The sequence below is a fragment of the Gorilla gorilla genome, chromosome 15 (genome assembly GCF_029281585.2).
Source record: "Gorilla gorilla gorilla isolate KB3781 chromosome 15, NHGRI_mGorGor1-v2.1_pri, whole genome shotgun sequence".
Lineage (NCBI taxonomy): Eukaryota > Metazoa > Chordata > Mammalia > Primates > Hominidae > Gorilla > Gorilla gorilla.
In genome coordinates this window covers 117940344-117957634 of record NC_073239.2, presented here as the reverse complement: position 1 = coordinate 117957634, position 17291 = coordinate 117940344, and the positions used below count along the sequence as shown (strand labels likewise).

Below are 17291 nucleotides of genomic sequence, written 5' to 3'. Positions count from 1 at the left end.
AGATTAGATTTCTATTATATTGAACCTCAGAGTTCCAGGCACTTAGTATTCATCCTCCATGACTCACACACCACCGGCTGTCATCGCTTGCTCAAGCTTGGACCTCCTTTTCTTAATTCGTGTCTACGTGTTTTTATTGATTAATTTATCAGTTCACTAACAATAAAATAATTACCTAAGAGCCACAAAAACTTGAGAGTAAAATCCTTAAATAGCTCTTATATCTGTCTATGTCAATATTACTCACAGCAATACACCTCTTTCATTAATTAAATTCAATGTTTTCCTTAGTTAAATTCAATGTTTTATATATACACATTAATCAACATAATGCTTTATATTAATCCTATTTTTACAAATGGGCCAAAGTTTACCTTTAATGATTGTATTTAACACTTCTTAATAATACTACGAATATCTTTTTGAAAAAACACTGAAACCAAGAACGTTGACTATCACTCACATTGGTCTCCACACACCATATAACACATAGATGCAACCATGGATCTTACCATTAAAAAAGAATGATAAAATCAGCCAGAGTGTGTTTATTTTGAGGAGTACAGAGCACAAGAGATGACCAGAAAAGATCAAGACATTATCTGCATTACTCTTTGCATTCTATCTTCCACTTATTCAGTCATATAGGTTATTTGAGATAACATATATTTTATTTATTCTACATAGCCAGACAGTATCAGTCACACCACTGACACAAAGCATAAACATTCATTAGTATTTACCACTGTCTATAACATCCCTAACTAAATAAATAACAACCTCATACCACTTATTTCCTAATGGCATTGGTGTTTTCAATATATATCATAGATTTTCTTCTCACTCTATTGCCCAGGTTGAAGTGCAGTGGTGTGATCTTGGCTTACCGCCACCTCCGTCTCCCAGGTTCATGTGATTCTCCTGCCTCAGCCTCCCAAGTAGCTGGGATCACAGGCATACACCGCCACGCCCAGCTAATTTTGTATTTTTAGTAGAGATGGGGTTTTACCATGTTGCCCAGGCTGGTCTCGAACTCCTGACTTCAGGTGATCCACCCACCTTGGCCTCCCAAAGTGCTGGGATTATGGGTGTGAGCCACCATGCCTGGCCATATCATAGCTTTTCTTGCCTCACAAATTATTTTTACAGTTAGAGAATGCTTAGTCGCATCCAACATACTTTATTTGTATATTTGTTTAGTGGTTCCTTCATTGATTGAATTATAATAATAGATTGAAAACTTGTGCTCACAAAGACCAAAAACAAGACCCTTGCATATTCCTGACGTCTGTCTATAGGATCACTTCCAAAAGAGGGAAAACACTATATTTCTTTTCTGATAGACCTCAGAGTTCCAGATAGGCATTCACTGAGGAAGACCCATCCAACACCAGTAGTCATGATTGATCCAGGATTAGCTCTGGTGCTCTTCATTCATTGTTACATTATTTATTACTTCATTAATTCACCATTAATAACTTTTAAACACTATCACTCACAAAACCCCAAGAGGAGCCTTGATATCTCTAATTTGTATATACACTCATCCTCACAATACCATATCCCCTCATTATTACCTTTCTTAATAACACAGGACATGCTTTTCATACAAGCATCCCTCAGTGTAACATTCCACATCCATTCCATATTTATCCCTGGGCTACTCATGGCCTTATTGGATTATATTTCATATTTTTTGTTAATGCACTATAAACCTTTAAACAAAACACCCAAGATGAGACAAGAACTTTGACTATTACCCACATTGGTCTCCAGCTTCTAGCACAGAGATGGACCATACAGCTCTTAAGTAGTGAAAACCAGCTTCTGTGCTTCCATTCTGAGTACAGAGCAGAAGAGATGACAACAAAAATGAGACCTTCTCTCCATTGATCCTTGCTTTTCAAATATACCTCAAATTAATAAATGTGTAAACATTTATACTCATAAATGTTCATTAATTTGAGGTATATTTCATTTTTTTATGAATAACTGGCCAGAGGTGGTGGCTCATGCCTGTAATCCCAGCATGTTGGGAGGCAGAGGCAGGTGGATCACTTGAGGTCAAGAGTTCAAGACCAGTCTGGGAAACATGGAGAAACCCCATCTCTACTAAAAATACAAAAACTAGCCAGGCATGGTGGCACGCATCTGCGATCCCAGCTATTAGGGAGGCTGAGGCATAAGAATTGCTTGAACCCATGAGGCGGAGGTTGCAGTGAGCTGAGATCGTGGCATTGTACTCCACCCTAAGTGATAGAGCGAGACTCCATCTCAAAAAGAAAGAAGGAAGGAAGGAAGGAAGGAAAGAAAGAAAAGAGAGAGAGAGAAAGAAAGAAAAGAAAGAAAGAAAGAAAGAAAGAAAGAAAGAAAGAAAGAAAGAAAGAAAGAAAGAAAGAAAGAAAGAAAGAAAGGGAAAATAAAGAACTTTGGACTTGTCCCTGACCCAGAACTTGAATATGGTCAAAATTTATACTGTCTATCTCATTCAAAGAGGTAACAGGTATGCAAGATTTCTCTTTAGTTGTTACCAATTTCAGTATGTATTAATAGTGTTGTTTGTCTTTCCACATATTTTTATAGTTGGACAATGCTTAATCTTATCCTTTTTATTTTTCTCTTTTTGACACAGAATCTTGCTCTGTTGCCCAAGCTGCAGTGACGTGATCTCAGATCACTGCAGCCTCCCAGGTTGAAGCAATTTTTGAAACCTGGGTTCAAGCAATCCATGTGCCTTAGCCACCCAAGTCCTCGGATTAGAGGCACATGCCGCCATGACTGGCTAATTTTTGTATTTTTAGTAGAGAAAGGGTTTCGCCACGTTGGCCAGGTAGGTCTCGATCTCCTGTCCTCAAGTGATCTACCCGTGTTGGCCTCCCAAAGTGCTGAGATTACAGGTGTGAGCCACCATGCCCAGCCCTTATTCATCTTTATTTGTATATTTATTAATTGATTCTCTCATTGAGCCAATCATAAATGTAAAATAAAAATTCATAAACATGAAAACCAAACACATATACATTCTATTTTTTGCCATCTGTCTGTAGGATCATTTGAAACAGGAAATAGACTAGATATCTTTTGAGACAGACCTCAGAGTTCCAGACACGTATTCACTGTATATGACTCATATGCTACCAGTAGTCATCATCGATCCAGGATTGGCCCTTCTTTTCTCTGTTATTTTCTACATTGTCTGTTGATTAATTCATTAATTTACTAATAATAACTTTAAACCTTATGACTCACAAAACCCAAAAAGATATCCCAAATAATTCCTATATTAATGTTTCATGAGTTATCCTGTTTTTCATATGTGAATTATCAATATAATACTTCTTTTGACTCCAATATCCCTCACTAGATAAAATTCACCATCTTTGATTATATTACATGTTTATTCACAGTACATTGAGTCCTCTTAAATAAACCACCCAAAGAAATGCAAGAAATCTGACTGTCACTCACATTGGTACACATGCTCCTTCCTAAGCATGGTGCAAACAGAACACGTGACCATGAAGAAGTCCTCAAATCAGAACAAGTACGTCCATTCTAAGTACAGAGCAAAGAAGATAATAACAAAAGAGAGGCATTTTTACTATCAATCCTTGCTTTTCACCTATCATTAGTTAGTCATCTAAGCTATCATTATTTGGAGTAAACTTATTTCATTTCCTCTTTAAAAAATGAACAATTTCAAGCTTACAATTAACCAAGAATTTGAACATTGTCTATAATTATCCTGTCTATATCACCATAGCCAAAGAGGTGACAGACATGTACATGTACTTCTCTTCAGACTTCACTATTTTCAATACATATTAATAGTGTTTCTTGCCTCACCAAATTTTTTTACAACTGGACAATGATTAACCTTAATCTTTATTTATATATTTGTTTATTGGTTTTTATATTGGCCAATTACAAAAATAGAATTAAAACATGTAAACACAAAGACCAAAACCAAACTCATCTAATATTCCTGATGCCTGTCTAAAGGATTATATCAAACACAGAAAATGAGCTAGATTTCTTCTGTGATGGACCTCAGAGTTCTAGACACGTATTCATCGCATATGACTCATACGCCACCAGCAGTCATCATCGATCCAGGATTGTTCACCTCTTTCTCTATTCATTTCTACCCTGTCTATGGATTGATTCGTTAATTCACTAATAGCAATTTTAAGACTTTATGGTTCAAAAACATCCTGAGAATAACTTTAATATTCCTAATTTGTATACTGAATTATTCCAACATTGATACACCTCTTAATTAACTATCCTCAGGTTTTTATATATGCATTATCAATACAACGCTTCATATCATTTCCATATTTTTCACTGGGATGCAGGTGGACATCTTTGATAATGTCATACACTTTTTATAATACAATGAGTCCTCTTAAAAAGGCACCAGAAGGAAGCAAAAAATGTTAACTATTACTCACATTAGTCATCCTGAGCCTAATCATGACGCAGATGCCTCAGGTGACCATGGAAGAACTTTTCAAGGTGCACAATTCATCCATTCTGCAGAGCACAAAGCACAGAGGAGTTCAGAGCATACAATGGGACTTTCTCGCTCATGATTCACCTTCATCTAATGAGTCATTTAGGCAATCATTATTTGAAGTGTATTTCATTTTCTCTTAAGAAAATTACCAATTTCGAACTTGCCACTGACCCATACCTTAAACATTATCTATAGTTTATACTGTCTACACTATCACTCGCAAGAGGCCACAGGCATGCATCATTCATTTTTCCTTGGCTATCACTGTTTCAGTACATATTAATAGTGCTTGCTGCCTCATCAAATATTTTTATAATTGGACAATGCTTAACCTGATTCATCTTTATTTATTCAAATATTTGCTTATTGATTCTCTCACTGATCCAATTATAAAATAAAATATAAATGCATAACACACAAAGACCTAAAACAAACTGAGTCTGTATTCCTGACATCTACCTATAGAATCATGTGAAACAGAGGAAACTGACTTTGTGATGGGCCTCAGAGTTCCAGACATGTATTCATTGTATGACTCACACGACACCAGTAGTCACCACTGAACCAGGATTCTTCCTATTTTTCTCTATGCATTTTTACTTTGTCTAATAATTAACTCAATTCACTGATAATAAGTTTAAAATCTTTGGTTTTTAAAAATCCAAGAGCTTTGATATTCCTAATCCCTACGTAGAATCATTATAATGTTGATATATATTTTCATTCATTGTTCTCCATTTTTCATATATGCGTTTTCAATATAGTACTTCATATCACTCCTCTAACTGGGAAAGAGTTGGCCGTCTTTGATTACATTCCTATAATATATTGGAATATATTATATATAGATTATATTCCTATAATATATATTTTATATATAAGATATTCCTATAATATATTATATTCCTATAATGTATTACCTCTTTTATAATGTATTATATCTTCCTATAATGTATTTTATACTACATTATATTATAGAAATATATATAATATATTCCTACAATATATTACATTTTTATAATGTATTATACGTTTTTATAATACACTGAATCCTCTTAAACAAACCACTCAAACCAAGACAAGAGCTTTGACCATTACTTACTTTGGTCTGTACGCTCCTTCCTAAGCATGGTGCAAACAGAGCACATGACCTTGGAGGCATCTTTAAATCATCACAAGTACGTCCATTCTGATGAGTGCAGAGCAGAGAAAATAATAACAAAAATGTGATTTTTCTCATTGTTGATCTTTCCTTTTTACCTATCTGTAGTTAAACATTTAGGCAATCATTATTTGAAGTATGAACAACTTTGAACTTGCCACTAACCCAGAACACGAAAATGGCATATAATTTATACTATCTCTTCATTATTGGCCAAAAAGGTTAGGTATGTTAGATTTATTTTTGGCTTTCATCAATTTAAATATGTATTAAATACGCCTCATCACATATTTTTATAATTGGACAATGCATAACTTATTTATCTTATTTATTCATATATGTTTTATTCTTTCATTGAACCAATTATAAAATAAAAACTCATAAACAAAAAAAATTCATTCTCTATTCTTGTCATCTATCTACAGAGTTACTTGAAACAGAGGAAACTGACTTCTGTGATGGACCTCAGAGTTCCAGACACGTATTCATCGTATGTGACTCATACTCCACCAGTGCTCATCATCGATCCAGGGTTGACCCTCTTTTACTGCATTCATTTCTATGTTGTCTTTAAATTTATTCATTAATTCACTGGGAATAATTTTACACTCTGTGATTCACAAAACACTAAGAACAGACTTGATATTCCCTATCTTTATACAGAATCATTCTAACACAGATATATCTGTTTCATTAATTCTTCTCCGTTTTTCATATACGCATTATCAATAAATACTTCAGATCCCTCTCATAAATATCACTGGGACATAGTTGACCATCGTTGACTATATAATACACTGTTTCATGATACATTGAGTCCTGTTTAGCAAACCACACAAACCGACACAGGAATTTTGACTATTACTGACATTGGTCTGCATGCACCTTCCCAAGCATGGTGTACAAATGGGGCGCGTGATCATGGAGGAATCCTTAACACAGCACAAGTTGTTCGTTCTGAGGAATACAGACCAGAGAAGACAATGACAAAATTGAGACATTTTCAATACTGATATTTGCTTTTCAACTAACATTACTTAGTCATTCATGCAATCATTATTTGGAGTATATTTAATTCATTTTCTGAAAATAAAATGAATAATTTTGAAACTGTCACTGACCCAGAAGTTGAATATTACCTATACTTTATTCTGTCTATACCATCATTAGCCAAAGAAGCCACAGGAATGTACCGTTTATTTCTCTGTGGATGTCACTGTTTCATATACATTAATTGTGTTTCTTATCTTGTCCCTTAGTTTGATAATTGGACAATGCTCGAATTTATTCATCTTTATTTGTATTTGTTTATTAATTCTCATATGGATCAATTATAAAAATAGAATCAAAACATGTAAACATGAATACCAAAAACATATACATTCTATACTCCTGACAGCTGTCTGTAAAATAATTTCAAACATACAGAATAGGCTAGATTTTGTTTGTGATGGACCTCAGAGTTCTAGACACGTATTCATCGCAAAAGACTCATACGCCACCAGTAGTCATCATCGATCCAGGACTGATCTTCTATTTTTGGGTTCGTTTCCTCCTTGTCTATTGACTAATCTGTTAATTCACTAACCATAACTTTAAGCCGTATGATTTACAAAACCACAAGAATAGCCATGATATTCCTAACATACAGGAATATTTATTTTATTAATTATCCTCAGTTTCTCATGTATACATCTTCAATATAATCCTCACATCAGGCCCATGTTTATTTAAATACAATTGCTCATCTTTGATTATAATATACACCTTTTTATAATACATTGAACCCTCTTGAACAAACCACCCAAAGCAAGGTGAGGACTTCCACTATTACTTACATAGGTCTCCAGGCTCCATCCTAAAAATGGTGAAAGTGGAGCACATGGACTTGAAGGAATCCTTCAATCAGCAGAGTGCAATCATTCTAGGGAATACAGAGCAGAGAAAAGGATAACAAAAGTGAGATGTTGTCACTACTGACCCTTTCTTGTCACCTATCATTAGTCAGTCATTTTGACAATCATTATTTGCAGTATATTCATTTTATCTAAAGAAATGCATAATTCTGAAATTGCCATTGACCCAGAAATTGAATGTTGTCTATAATTTGTACTGTCTATACCATCATTAGCCACAGAAGTCACCAGAAGATACCATTTATATCTCTGTGGACTTCGCTGTGTCAAAAGATATTAAGAGTGCTTCTGGCCGGATGCTGTGGCTCACACTTGTAATCGCAACACTTTGGAAGGCTGAGGTAGGCGGATCACTTGAGGTCAGGAGTTCGAGACCAGCCTGGCCAACATGGTGAAACCCCGTCTCTACTAAAAATACAAAAAAATTGGCAGGTGTGGTGAAGGGCGCCTGTAATCCCAACTACTCGGGAGGCGGGGGCAGGAGAATCACTTGAACCCAGGAGGCAGAGGTTGCAGTGAGCCAAGATCATGCCACTGTACTCCAGCCTGGGGGACAGAGCGAGACTCTGTCAAAAAAAAAAAAAAAAAAGGAAAGAAGGAAGAAAACGTTTTACTCAAAAAAAGAAAAAAAAAAAGAGTGCTTCTTGCCTTATCATATATTGTTATACTTGGCCAATGCTTCCACTTTTTCAGCTGTATCTATTTATGTATGTGTTTATTGAGCCTTGCATTGACCAGTTATGAAAATAGAATGAAAATACATAAACACAAATGCCAAAAAAATTATGCTCTATATTTCTGAATTCTGTCTATAGGATCACTTGAAACTGAAGCAATAGGCCAGATTTCTTCTGTGACAGACCTCAGAGTTCCAGATACGTATTCATCATATGTGAGTCATATGCCATCAGCAGTCACCATCAATCCAGGATGGATCATCTGTTTTTCAATTTAATTCTGCCTCATTTGTTGATTAATTCATTAATTCATTACTAATAATTGTAAATCCTATGATTTACAAAAACCCTATGGAGAGCTGTATACGTCTAAATAATATGTATACAGAATCATTCTAACACGAATATACCTGTTTTATTAATTATCCTCAGCTTTTCATATATGCATTATCAATATAATACTTCATATCCCACCAAATCTATTATTGGGATAGAGTTGGCCATCTTTAATTATATTTTACACCTTTTTATAATTCATAGAATCCTCTTAAAAAAATGCACAAAGCAAGATAAAGACTTTGAATATTACTCACACAGGTCTGCACACTCCTTTCTAAGCATGATGCAAACTTAGCTCCCAACCTCAGAGGAATCCTCAAACCAGCAAAGGCATGTCCCTTCTGAGGTGTACAGAGCAGAGAAGATGATAACAATATGAGACATTCCTACTACTGATCCTGGCTTTTCACCCTGCCTCTGACCCAGAACACACATATTACCTATAATTTATAATGTCTATACCGTAATTAGCCAATAGATGACAAATAATACCATTATTTATCTTTTGACTTCACTGTTTTTAATATATAAATAGAATATCCTGCTTCACCGGATATTTTTGTTATTAAACTATGGGTCATTTTATTTATATCTTATTGATTACTTTCATTGATCCAATTATAAAAATAGAATAAAAATACACAACCCCCAAGAAAAATAAGTACATTCTATATTTCTGAAATCTGTCTATAACATCATTTTAAACAGAAGGAATGTATACATTTCCATTGTGATGGACGATGGACCTCAGAGTTCCAGACACGTATTCATTGTCTATGACTCATACGCCACCAGTAGTCATCATCGATCCAGGATTGGTCTTCCTTTTCTCAATTCATGCCTATATTTTTGTGATTAATTTACTAATTCACTAATAACAACATTAAAGAGTCTGATTCAAAGAGCTCCAAGAAGAGTCTTGATATTCCCAATCTGTACATGGAATCATTCTAACATCGATATATCTGTTTCATTACCCTCAATTTTTCATGTATGCATTATCAATATAATGCTTCATATCACTCCAATTTCTATCACTTAGATACAGTTGACCATTCTGATTATATTATAGGCTTTTTGATAATACCCTGAGTCCTCTTAAACAAACCATTCGGGCCAAGATGAGAATGTTGATTACTACTCACATTGGTCTGCAGGCTCCCAACCATGATAAAAACAGAGCACGTGACCATCGAGGAATTCTCAAATCATAAAAAGTGCATCATTCTGAAAGGACAGAAAGCAGAGAAGATAACAAAATTGAGACATTCTCAACACTGATCCTTGATTTTCACCTGTTATTAGTCATTTTGGCAATCATTATTTGGATTATATTTCTTTTATTTATTTTCTCTTAATAAAATGAACAACTTCAAAATTACCACTAACTCAGAATATGAACATTGTCTGTAATTTATACTATCTATATCATATGCCATTTATGTCTTTCTAGATTTCACGATTTTAATATGTGTTAATAGCATTTCTTGCCTTACCACAAATTTTTATAATTGGGCAGTGTTTCAATCATTTTCTATTTATTATATATTTGTTTCCTGATTCTCACATTGATCCAATTATAAAAATAGAAGAAAACTTCATAATCACACAGAAAAAGCAAACATTCTATATTTTTTAAATCTGTCTGTAACACCATTCGAAACAGAGAATAAGCCAGATTTTATCTGTGATGGACCTCAGAGTTCCAGACACGTATTCATCACATATGACTCATACGCCACCGGTAGTCATCATCGATCCAGAATGTGTCCTATTTTTCTCTGGGCACTTTTACCTTGTCTAATGATTAATTCATTAATTTGCTAATAGTACTTTGAAAACCTTTGGTTCACAAACACCTCAGAGCAGCATTAATATTAATATTCTTTATCTGCATATAGAATCATTCTCACACTGATAAATGTTTCATTAATTATCCTCAGTTTTTCAAACATGTACTGTTAATATAACGCTTCATATCACTCCCATTTCTATCACTGGGCTGCAGCTGGCCATTTTTTATTACAGTGCAGACTTTTTAGTAATACAGCAAGTCCTCCTAACTCAACCACCCAAACTAAGACCAGAACTTGATCACTCACGTAGGTCTGTGTGCTCCCAATCAAGAGGCAGACACAGCATGTCACCAGGGAGGAATCCTTCCATCAGCACAAGCCATCTATTCTGAGGAATACAAAGCAGAGACGGTAACAAAACTGAGACATTCTCACTAATGATCCTTGCTTTTCACCTTGCCTTTAGCCTGTCCTTTAGGCATTCATTAGGTGGACTAATATTTATTTCGTTTTCTCCTAAGAAAAAGAACAATTTGATCTTGCAAGTGAATAAGAATTTGAACATTATCTGTAATTTATTCTGTCTACATTATTATAAGCCAAAGAAGTAACAGGTATGTACAATATCTCTTTGGACTTCACCGATTTCAATATACATTAATAGTATTTCTTGCCTCAACACATATTTTTATAGTTGTACACTGTTCACGCATTTTATCTTTATTTATATGTTTATTGATTCTTGCATTAGAATGAAAATGAAACCAAAACAACTTCATTCTATATTCCTGACATCAGTCTATACATTCACATAAAACAGAGGGAATGGACTAGGTATCTTTTGTGGCAGACCTCAGAGTTCCAGACACGTATTCATCACATATGACTCATACGCCACCGGTGGTCATCATTGATCCAGGAATGGCCCTTCCTTTTTCTATTCAGTTTTACATAGTCTGTTGGTTGCCTCATTAGTTCACTAATAATAATTTCAAAGCCTATGATTCAAAAAACTCCAAGAACAGCCTTGATATTTCTGATCTGTATCCAGAATCATTCTAACATTGATATTATCTGTTTCATTAATTATCCTCAGTTTTTCATACATCCATTATCAATATAATACTTCATGTCACTGCCATGTCTACCATCGGGGTAACATTGACCATCTTTGACTGTATTTCACACTTTTTAATAATACATTGATTACTCTTAAACAAACCACCCAAACCACAATAAGGACTTTGACCATTACTCACATTGGTCTGCACGCTCCTTCCTAAGCATGGTGCAAACAGAGCATGTGACCCTAGAGGAATTCTCAAGACAGAACAAGGATGTCCATTCTGAGGAGTACAGCGCAAAGAAGATGATAACAAATTTGACACATTATCACCATTGATCCTTGCTTTTCACATTTCTTTAGTCATTTAGGCTACCATTATTTAGAGTACAGTATATTTATTTCACTTTGTCTTAAAAAGATGAACAATTCTGAATTTGCCACTGACCCAGAATATAAACACTGTCTATAATTATCCTCTCTATATCATCATTAGCCAAAGAGGTGACAGACACATACCATTTATTCCTCCTTGAACTTCACTATTTCCAATACATATTAATAGTATTTCTTGTCTCACCACCTATTTTTATAATTGAGCAACACTTCAACCAATATATCTTTATTTTTATATTTGTTTATTGATTCTCACATTAACCCAATAATAAAAATAGAATGAAAATGTATGAGCACAAAGACCAAAAACAAACCCAGTCTATGTTCATGATACCCGTCTAAAGGATTGTATCAAACATAGAAAATGGGCTAGATTTCTTTTGTGACAGACCTCAGAGTTCCAGAGACGTATTCACTGTAGATGACTCATATGCCACCAGTAGTCATCATCGATCCACAGGACAGGTGCTCTTTCTCTCCACTCACTTCTAATTGCTTATTAATGATTTATTAATCCACTGACCATAAATTTTAAAATCATGGTTCATGAAATCCCAATAAGAGCCTAGAGATTCCTAATCCCTACAATGAATCATTCTAATATGGATACAGCTGTTTCATTCACTATCTTCAGTTTTTCATAGATGCATTATCAATACAATGCTTCACATGAGTCCCGCATTTATTGCTACAATACTACTCGTCATCTTTGATTATAGTATGCACTTTTTTTAGTAATTCATTGAGTATTTTGAAATAACCACTCAAACCAAGAGAAGAATTTTAATGACTACTCACATTGGTCTCTATGCTACTAACAAATAGATGCAATCACAGAAGAAAGATGCAAGGAGGAAGGTTTCAATCGGCTCAAGTGCACCCATTCTGAGGAAAACAAAGCAGAGTCGATATTTTAAAAAACAGACACCTCACCCTCTATAATTCTTGCTTTCTGCATTTCATTTACTTAATCATTCAGGTACTTCATAATTTTCCATGAAGTATATGTTTTTTCTCTTAACAAAAGGGACAACCTCAAACTTAGAGGAACTGGTTCAGAACAATAAAATTGATTCTTACTCTTAGTGTCTATACGATCTTAAGCCAAAGAAAGAAGGAACATCTTTGATCCAATATATTCTTAATGGATGTCAGTTTTCTCTACTTGTGTTAATAATCTTGACTGCCTCACTATATACTTTTATAGCTGAACAGTGCTGCACTGTCTTCAATTTTATCTATCTACTTATATTTGTTCAATGGTCCTATCATGAATTCCCTAATATCAATAAATCTAATCTATGAATCTAAAATAAGAACATGGTCTTTATATATCCCAAACATCTGTCTGTAGGATTATTCCAAACAGAAGGAATAGACTAAATACGTTTTGCGTTGATGCTCAGAGTTCCACACACATATTACTCATAGTTTATGACTCCTGCACCACTATTTGTAATCGTTGTTCTATGCATACTCATTGGCCAGGTTTTTCTTCATTCAATCTTACATTTGCAGAGAATGAATCACTAATTCACTGAAAATCAGTGAGTCAGAAAAATGCAAAAATAAAATGCTAGAATAGTGCTAACAGCTATCAATACAACCATTTCCCATACACATTCCATCTTTTTCACTTAATGATGTCAACATTAGGGATTAATCAACATCATATTTCACATTACACTTGTTATTGGGCCATAAATAACTATTTGATTAATACTTTTTAATAATACCATGAATACTCTCAAGCAAATAACTGAAACCAAGACAAGAACATAGACTATATTCACATTGGTCTCTTTTTGAACGGAGTTAACATGAGAAACTTGATCATTGTTGCAGAGTGCTCAAATCAGCTAATTGCATCTGCGCTGAAGGGTGCTAGGTGGAGACAATGATAAAAAGATTGGGATATTTTGTCTGTTGATCTATAATTTCTTTCTTTCATTCCCCTAGTCATTTAGGTATTTATTATGGCAATATTTATTTATTTTTTCTTTTATAAACTTCAAACTTGTAATTGACTTGGGGCAATAACTGGCTATTACTTATCAGTAATTATTACTATTGTCTCTATCATCTTTAGTCAGAAATATTATACACGTGGTCCATTTATTATCCCTTCCAATGTACATTAGCAATATTTTCCTTACTGCATATTTCAGCAATGAACAATGCTTTGTCCTCTTCATTTTTATTTGTTTTATTTTATTTGCACATGTATTTGCTTATTCTGCCATTGCCACTTTTACAATATTTTTAAACCTCATGCTCACAAGACCAATCACAAACTCCTTGTATATTTCCGGTATCTGTCTATTACATCACTTTAAACGCGGGAATGAACTAGATTCCATTTGTGTTTGGACCTCAAAGTTTCAGATATGTAATATTCTTCATGTACAACCAGCATATACAACCACATAAGCCACCACTTGTCATCAACGGTCCAGGATTGGCCTTCTTTCTCTTCATTCTTACCTACACTTGTTTATTGAGTAATTCATTAATAAAGACATACACATAAACCATAAAAAATAAGCTCTTCAATATCACTCACATTCATCTATACTATCACAAAGAGCCTAAATCCCTTTCTTTAAATGAATTCAGTTTTTCACATAGCATTAATCAACATAATACTACTGCATATCAATCTGAAATAAAACATCAGCATGATTGACTGTCTTTGAATCACTCAAACGAAGATAATTTTTACCATTGCTGATGTTGGTCTCTATGCTCCTAACACATAGATATAAACACAGAGTTTGTGAGCATGGAAGAATATGCAAATCAGAGCACAGAAGATGATTACACATTCTCTTCATTGAGCCACAGATTTCTCCATCCTTTTATATAGTCATTCAGACATTTATAAATTTACATCAATATTTATTTCTTTTTCTCTTAGTAAATCAAACATGAAATACACAAGTGAACCAGATCAAAAACCGTTACTTCTCACTTTCTGTTATCACCATTAGTCTAAGACAAAATACACTTGTTCCAATTTATATTAATACTATTTTTCCCTCCTGTATATTTTAACAATGAGCACGCTTTACCACCTTGATGTTTATTCATTATGTGTTGGTTTGTCTACTCTATCAGTGATTCCTTACAATTTTCAAGCATCCATGAACACAGCCAGGCGTGGTGGCTTATGCCTGTAATCCCAGCACTTTGGGAGGTCAAGGTGGGTGGATCACAAGGTCAGGAGTTCAAGACCAGCCTGGGCAACATGGTGAAACCCCATCTGTACTGGCTAATTTTACTACAGTATTAAAAATTATACAATATATTAAAGAAGGCCAACTGCAGCCCAGTGACAAACATGAAATTGATATGAAGTAGTATATTGATTAATTCATTGAATTAATTCATTTAAGAAAACTGAGGATATTTAGTAAAGGAGGTACATTGACCTGAGAATGATTCTATACACATATTAGGGACATCAAGGCTTTTTTCAGGTTTTGTGCATTAAAGCACTTTAAACATATTATTAGTAAGTTGCTGAATTAATCAATAAACAATGTAGAAATGAATGAAGAAAAGATGGGCCATTTCTGGACCAGTGATGATGCCTGGGAGGCAGAGGTTGCAGTGAGCCAAGATCACACCACCGCACTCCAGCCTGAGCAATAGAGAGAGACTCCATCTCAAAAAAAAAAAAAAAAGATGCATGAACACAAAGATTCGTGTGTATCACTGACACCAACTTACTGCACCTTGTAAAGAGAGGAAATGAATGCATACTCGCAATGGTTTGTGTGCTCCTAACAGAGAACCAACCATAGCGCACATGCCATGGAAGAGTGCTTATATCAGCTGGAATGGGGCCATTCTGAGGAGTATAAACAGAACAGATGATTTAAAAATTCAGACATTCCTCCAATGATCCTTGTCTTTCACCTTTCATTTAGTCACTTAAATCATCATTATTTGGAATATATTTATTTCATATTCTCTTAAAACAAACGACTCTGAACTTGCCACTAACAAAGACACTTACTATTCATCACCTTTAACTCATACACCACCAGCCATCATCATTGGTCCAGAAATGGCCCATCTTTTCTTCATTTGTTTCTGCACTGTTTATTGATTAATTCAGCAATTTACTAATAATATGTTTAAAGTGCTATAATGCACAAAACCTGAAAAAAGCCTTGATGTCCCTAATATGTGTATAGAATCATTCTCAGGTCAATGTAACTCCTTTACTAAATATCCTCAGTTTTCTTAAATGAATTAATTCAATGAATTAATCAATATACTACTTCATATCGATTTCATGTTTGTCACTGGGCTGCAGTCAGCCTTCTTTTATATATTGTATAATTTTTAATACTGTAGTAACTATCCTTAAAAAAAGCACTCAAGCCAAGAACATTGACTATTACTTACAGTGGCCTCCAAGCTCCTAACACACAGATGCAACTGTACAGCCTGAGGGCATGAAGGAGTGCTTGAGACAACTCAGGTGAGCCCATTCTGAGGTGTACAAAGTAGGACTGTTGATAAAAAATTTGAGACCTTATGGCAATGGTTCCCTGCTTTGTGTCTACCGTTTAGCCAGTAATTAAGGCAAACATTCATTGGGAGGATATTACATTTTCTCTAAAAATGAACAACTTCAAATTTGCCACAGACTCAGAGCATGAACATTGTCTATAATTTAAACTGTGCATCATTAGCCAAAGAGGTAAAAGTCACATACCATTAATTTCTCATTGAATTTCATGTTTTCAACATATAGTGATAGTACTTCTTGCCTTGCCACATATTTCTATATTTGGACAATGCCTCATCTATTTTATCTCGATTTACTTATATTTTTGTTCATTGATTCTTTTATTGATCCGATTACAATAATAGAATGAAAGTGCATGAAAAAAAATCACTTTTCTTTTGTGTTGGACCTCAGAGTTCCACACACGTATCATCCATTATCCAAGATTCATATGCCAGCAAGTTTTATCATTGATCCAGGAGGGCCCACTTTTCCTCAATTCATTTCTAAGTTATTCATTGATTAATTTAATAATTATAATTTTAAAACTCTGTGATTCACAAAAATGCAAGAGATTTATATCCCTAATATGTACTTAAAATCATTCTCACTTCAATATCTCTTATGTTAATAATAATTGTAGTATTTCATGTATACACTAAAAAATATAATACCTCATATTAATCCCATGCTTATTACTAAGCTACAGCTCACCTTCTTTGATTATATTTCACACTTTTTAATAATACAGTGACTGCCCATAAACAAACTATGCAAAACAAGATAAGAACTTTAGCTATTACTCACATTGTTCTCTAGGCTCCTAATGCAGACTTGCAATCAAAAAGCTTGTGACCAAGGAGGAATTCTGAAGTCAGCTTGAGTGGGTCCATTCTGAGAA

General features: G+C 34.3%; 1 long non-coding RNA gene, 14 other non-coding genes and 2 pseudogenes across 19 annotated transcripts in view; all 17 read right to left on the bottom strand.

Annotated features, from left to right (window-relative positions):
• The window catches only part of LOC109023294 (uncharacterized), a 53676-nt gene that overhangs the window by 1382 nt on the left and 35003 nt on the right, over window positions 1–17291 (bottom strand). For all 5 annotated transcript variants that reach the window (XR_010130827.1, XR_010130826.1, XR_010130828.1 and 2 more), the window contains 12 exons: window positions 17198–17284; window positions 12667–12753; window positions 11669–11755; window positions 10716–10797; window positions 9759–9840; window positions 8868–8954; window positions 7520–7605; window positions 6551–6638; window positions 5622–5708; window positions 4455–4536; window positions 3469–3555; window positions 1765–1840 (listed from right to left, as the gene is read on the bottom strand). This is a non-coding gene — a long non-coding RNA (uncharacterized lncRNA). The remainder of the gene's footprint in view (window positions 1–1764; window positions 1841–3468; window positions 3556–4454; window positions 4537–5621; window positions 5709–6550; window positions 6639–7519; window positions 7606–8867; window positions 8955–9758; window positions 9841–10715; window positions 10798–11668; window positions 11756–12666; window positions 12754–17197; window positions 17285–17291) is intronic.
• LOC115930674 (small nucleolar RNA SNORD113/SNORD114 family) lies at window positions 20–94 on the bottom strand. The gene has a single exon (XR_004067293.1). It is a non-coding gene; the product is annotated as a small nucleolar RNA SNORD113/SNORD114 family (small nucleolar RNA).
• Window positions 1340–1411, bottom strand: LOC115930678 (small nucleolar RNA SNORD113/SNORD114 family). Its single transcript, XR_004067295.2, has one exon. It is a non-coding gene; the product is annotated as a small nucleolar RNA SNORD113/SNORD114 family (small nucleolar RNA).
• Window positions 3087–3158, bottom strand: LOC115930664 (small nucleolar RNA SNORD113/SNORD114 family). The gene has a single exon (XR_004067285.1). It is a non-coding gene; the product is annotated as a small nucleolar RNA SNORD113/SNORD114 family (small nucleolar RNA).
• Window positions 4044–4115, bottom strand: LOC115930659 (small nucleolar RNA SNORD113/SNORD114 family). The gene has a single exon (XR_004067280.1). It is a non-coding gene; the product is annotated as a small nucleolar RNA SNORD113/SNORD114 family (small nucleolar RNA).
• On the bottom strand, window positions 5017–5086 carry LOC115930675 (uncharacterized; annotated as a pseudogene).
• Window positions 6140–6211, bottom strand: LOC115930656 (small nucleolar RNA SNORD113/SNORD114 family). Its single transcript, XR_004067277.1, has one exon. It is a non-coding gene; the product is annotated as a small nucleolar RNA SNORD113/SNORD114 family (small nucleolar RNA).
• On the bottom strand, window positions 7132–7203 carry LOC115930661 (small nucleolar RNA SNORD113/SNORD114 family). The gene has a single exon (XR_004067282.3). It is a non-coding gene; the product is annotated as a small nucleolar RNA SNORD113/SNORD114 family (small nucleolar RNA).
• On the bottom strand, window positions 8454–8525 carry LOC115930672 (small nucleolar RNA SNORD113/SNORD114 family). Its single transcript, XR_004067291.3, has one exon. It is a non-coding gene; the product is annotated as a small nucleolar RNA SNORD113/SNORD114 family (small nucleolar RNA).
• Window positions 9354–9425, bottom strand: LOC115930649 (small nucleolar RNA SNORD113/SNORD114 family). The gene has a single exon (XR_004067270.1). It is a non-coding gene; the product is annotated as a small nucleolar RNA SNORD113/SNORD114 family (small nucleolar RNA).
• On the bottom strand, window positions 10304–10375 carry LOC115930650 (small nucleolar RNA SNORD113/SNORD114 family). The gene has a single exon (XR_004067271.1). It is a non-coding gene; the product is annotated as a small nucleolar RNA SNORD113/SNORD114 family (small nucleolar RNA).
• LOC115930657 (small nucleolar RNA SNORD113/SNORD114 family) lies at window positions 11256–11327 on the bottom strand. Its single transcript, XR_004067278.3, has one exon. It is a non-coding gene; the product is annotated as a small nucleolar RNA SNORD113/SNORD114 family (small nucleolar RNA).
• LOC115930665 (small nucleolar RNA SNORD113/SNORD114 family) lies at window positions 12254–12325 on the bottom strand. Its single transcript, XR_004067286.1, has one exon. It is a non-coding gene; the product is annotated as a small nucleolar RNA SNORD113/SNORD114 family (small nucleolar RNA).
• LOC115930689 (small nucleolar RNA SNORD113/SNORD114 family) lies at window positions 13264–13338 on the bottom strand. Its single transcript, XR_004067306.1, has one exon. It is a non-coding gene; the product is annotated as a small nucleolar RNA SNORD113/SNORD114 family (small nucleolar RNA).
• On the bottom strand, window positions 14235–14323 carry LOC115930677 (uncharacterized; annotated as a pseudogene).
• LOC115930691 (small nucleolar RNA SNORD113/SNORD114 family) lies at window positions 15861–15937 on the bottom strand. The gene has a single exon (XR_004067308.1). It is a non-coding gene; the product is annotated as a small nucleolar RNA SNORD113/SNORD114 family (small nucleolar RNA).
• Window positions 16794–16868, bottom strand: LOC115930671 (small nucleolar RNA SNORD113/SNORD114 family). Its single transcript, XR_004067290.1, has one exon. It is a non-coding gene; the product is annotated as a small nucleolar RNA SNORD113/SNORD114 family (small nucleolar RNA).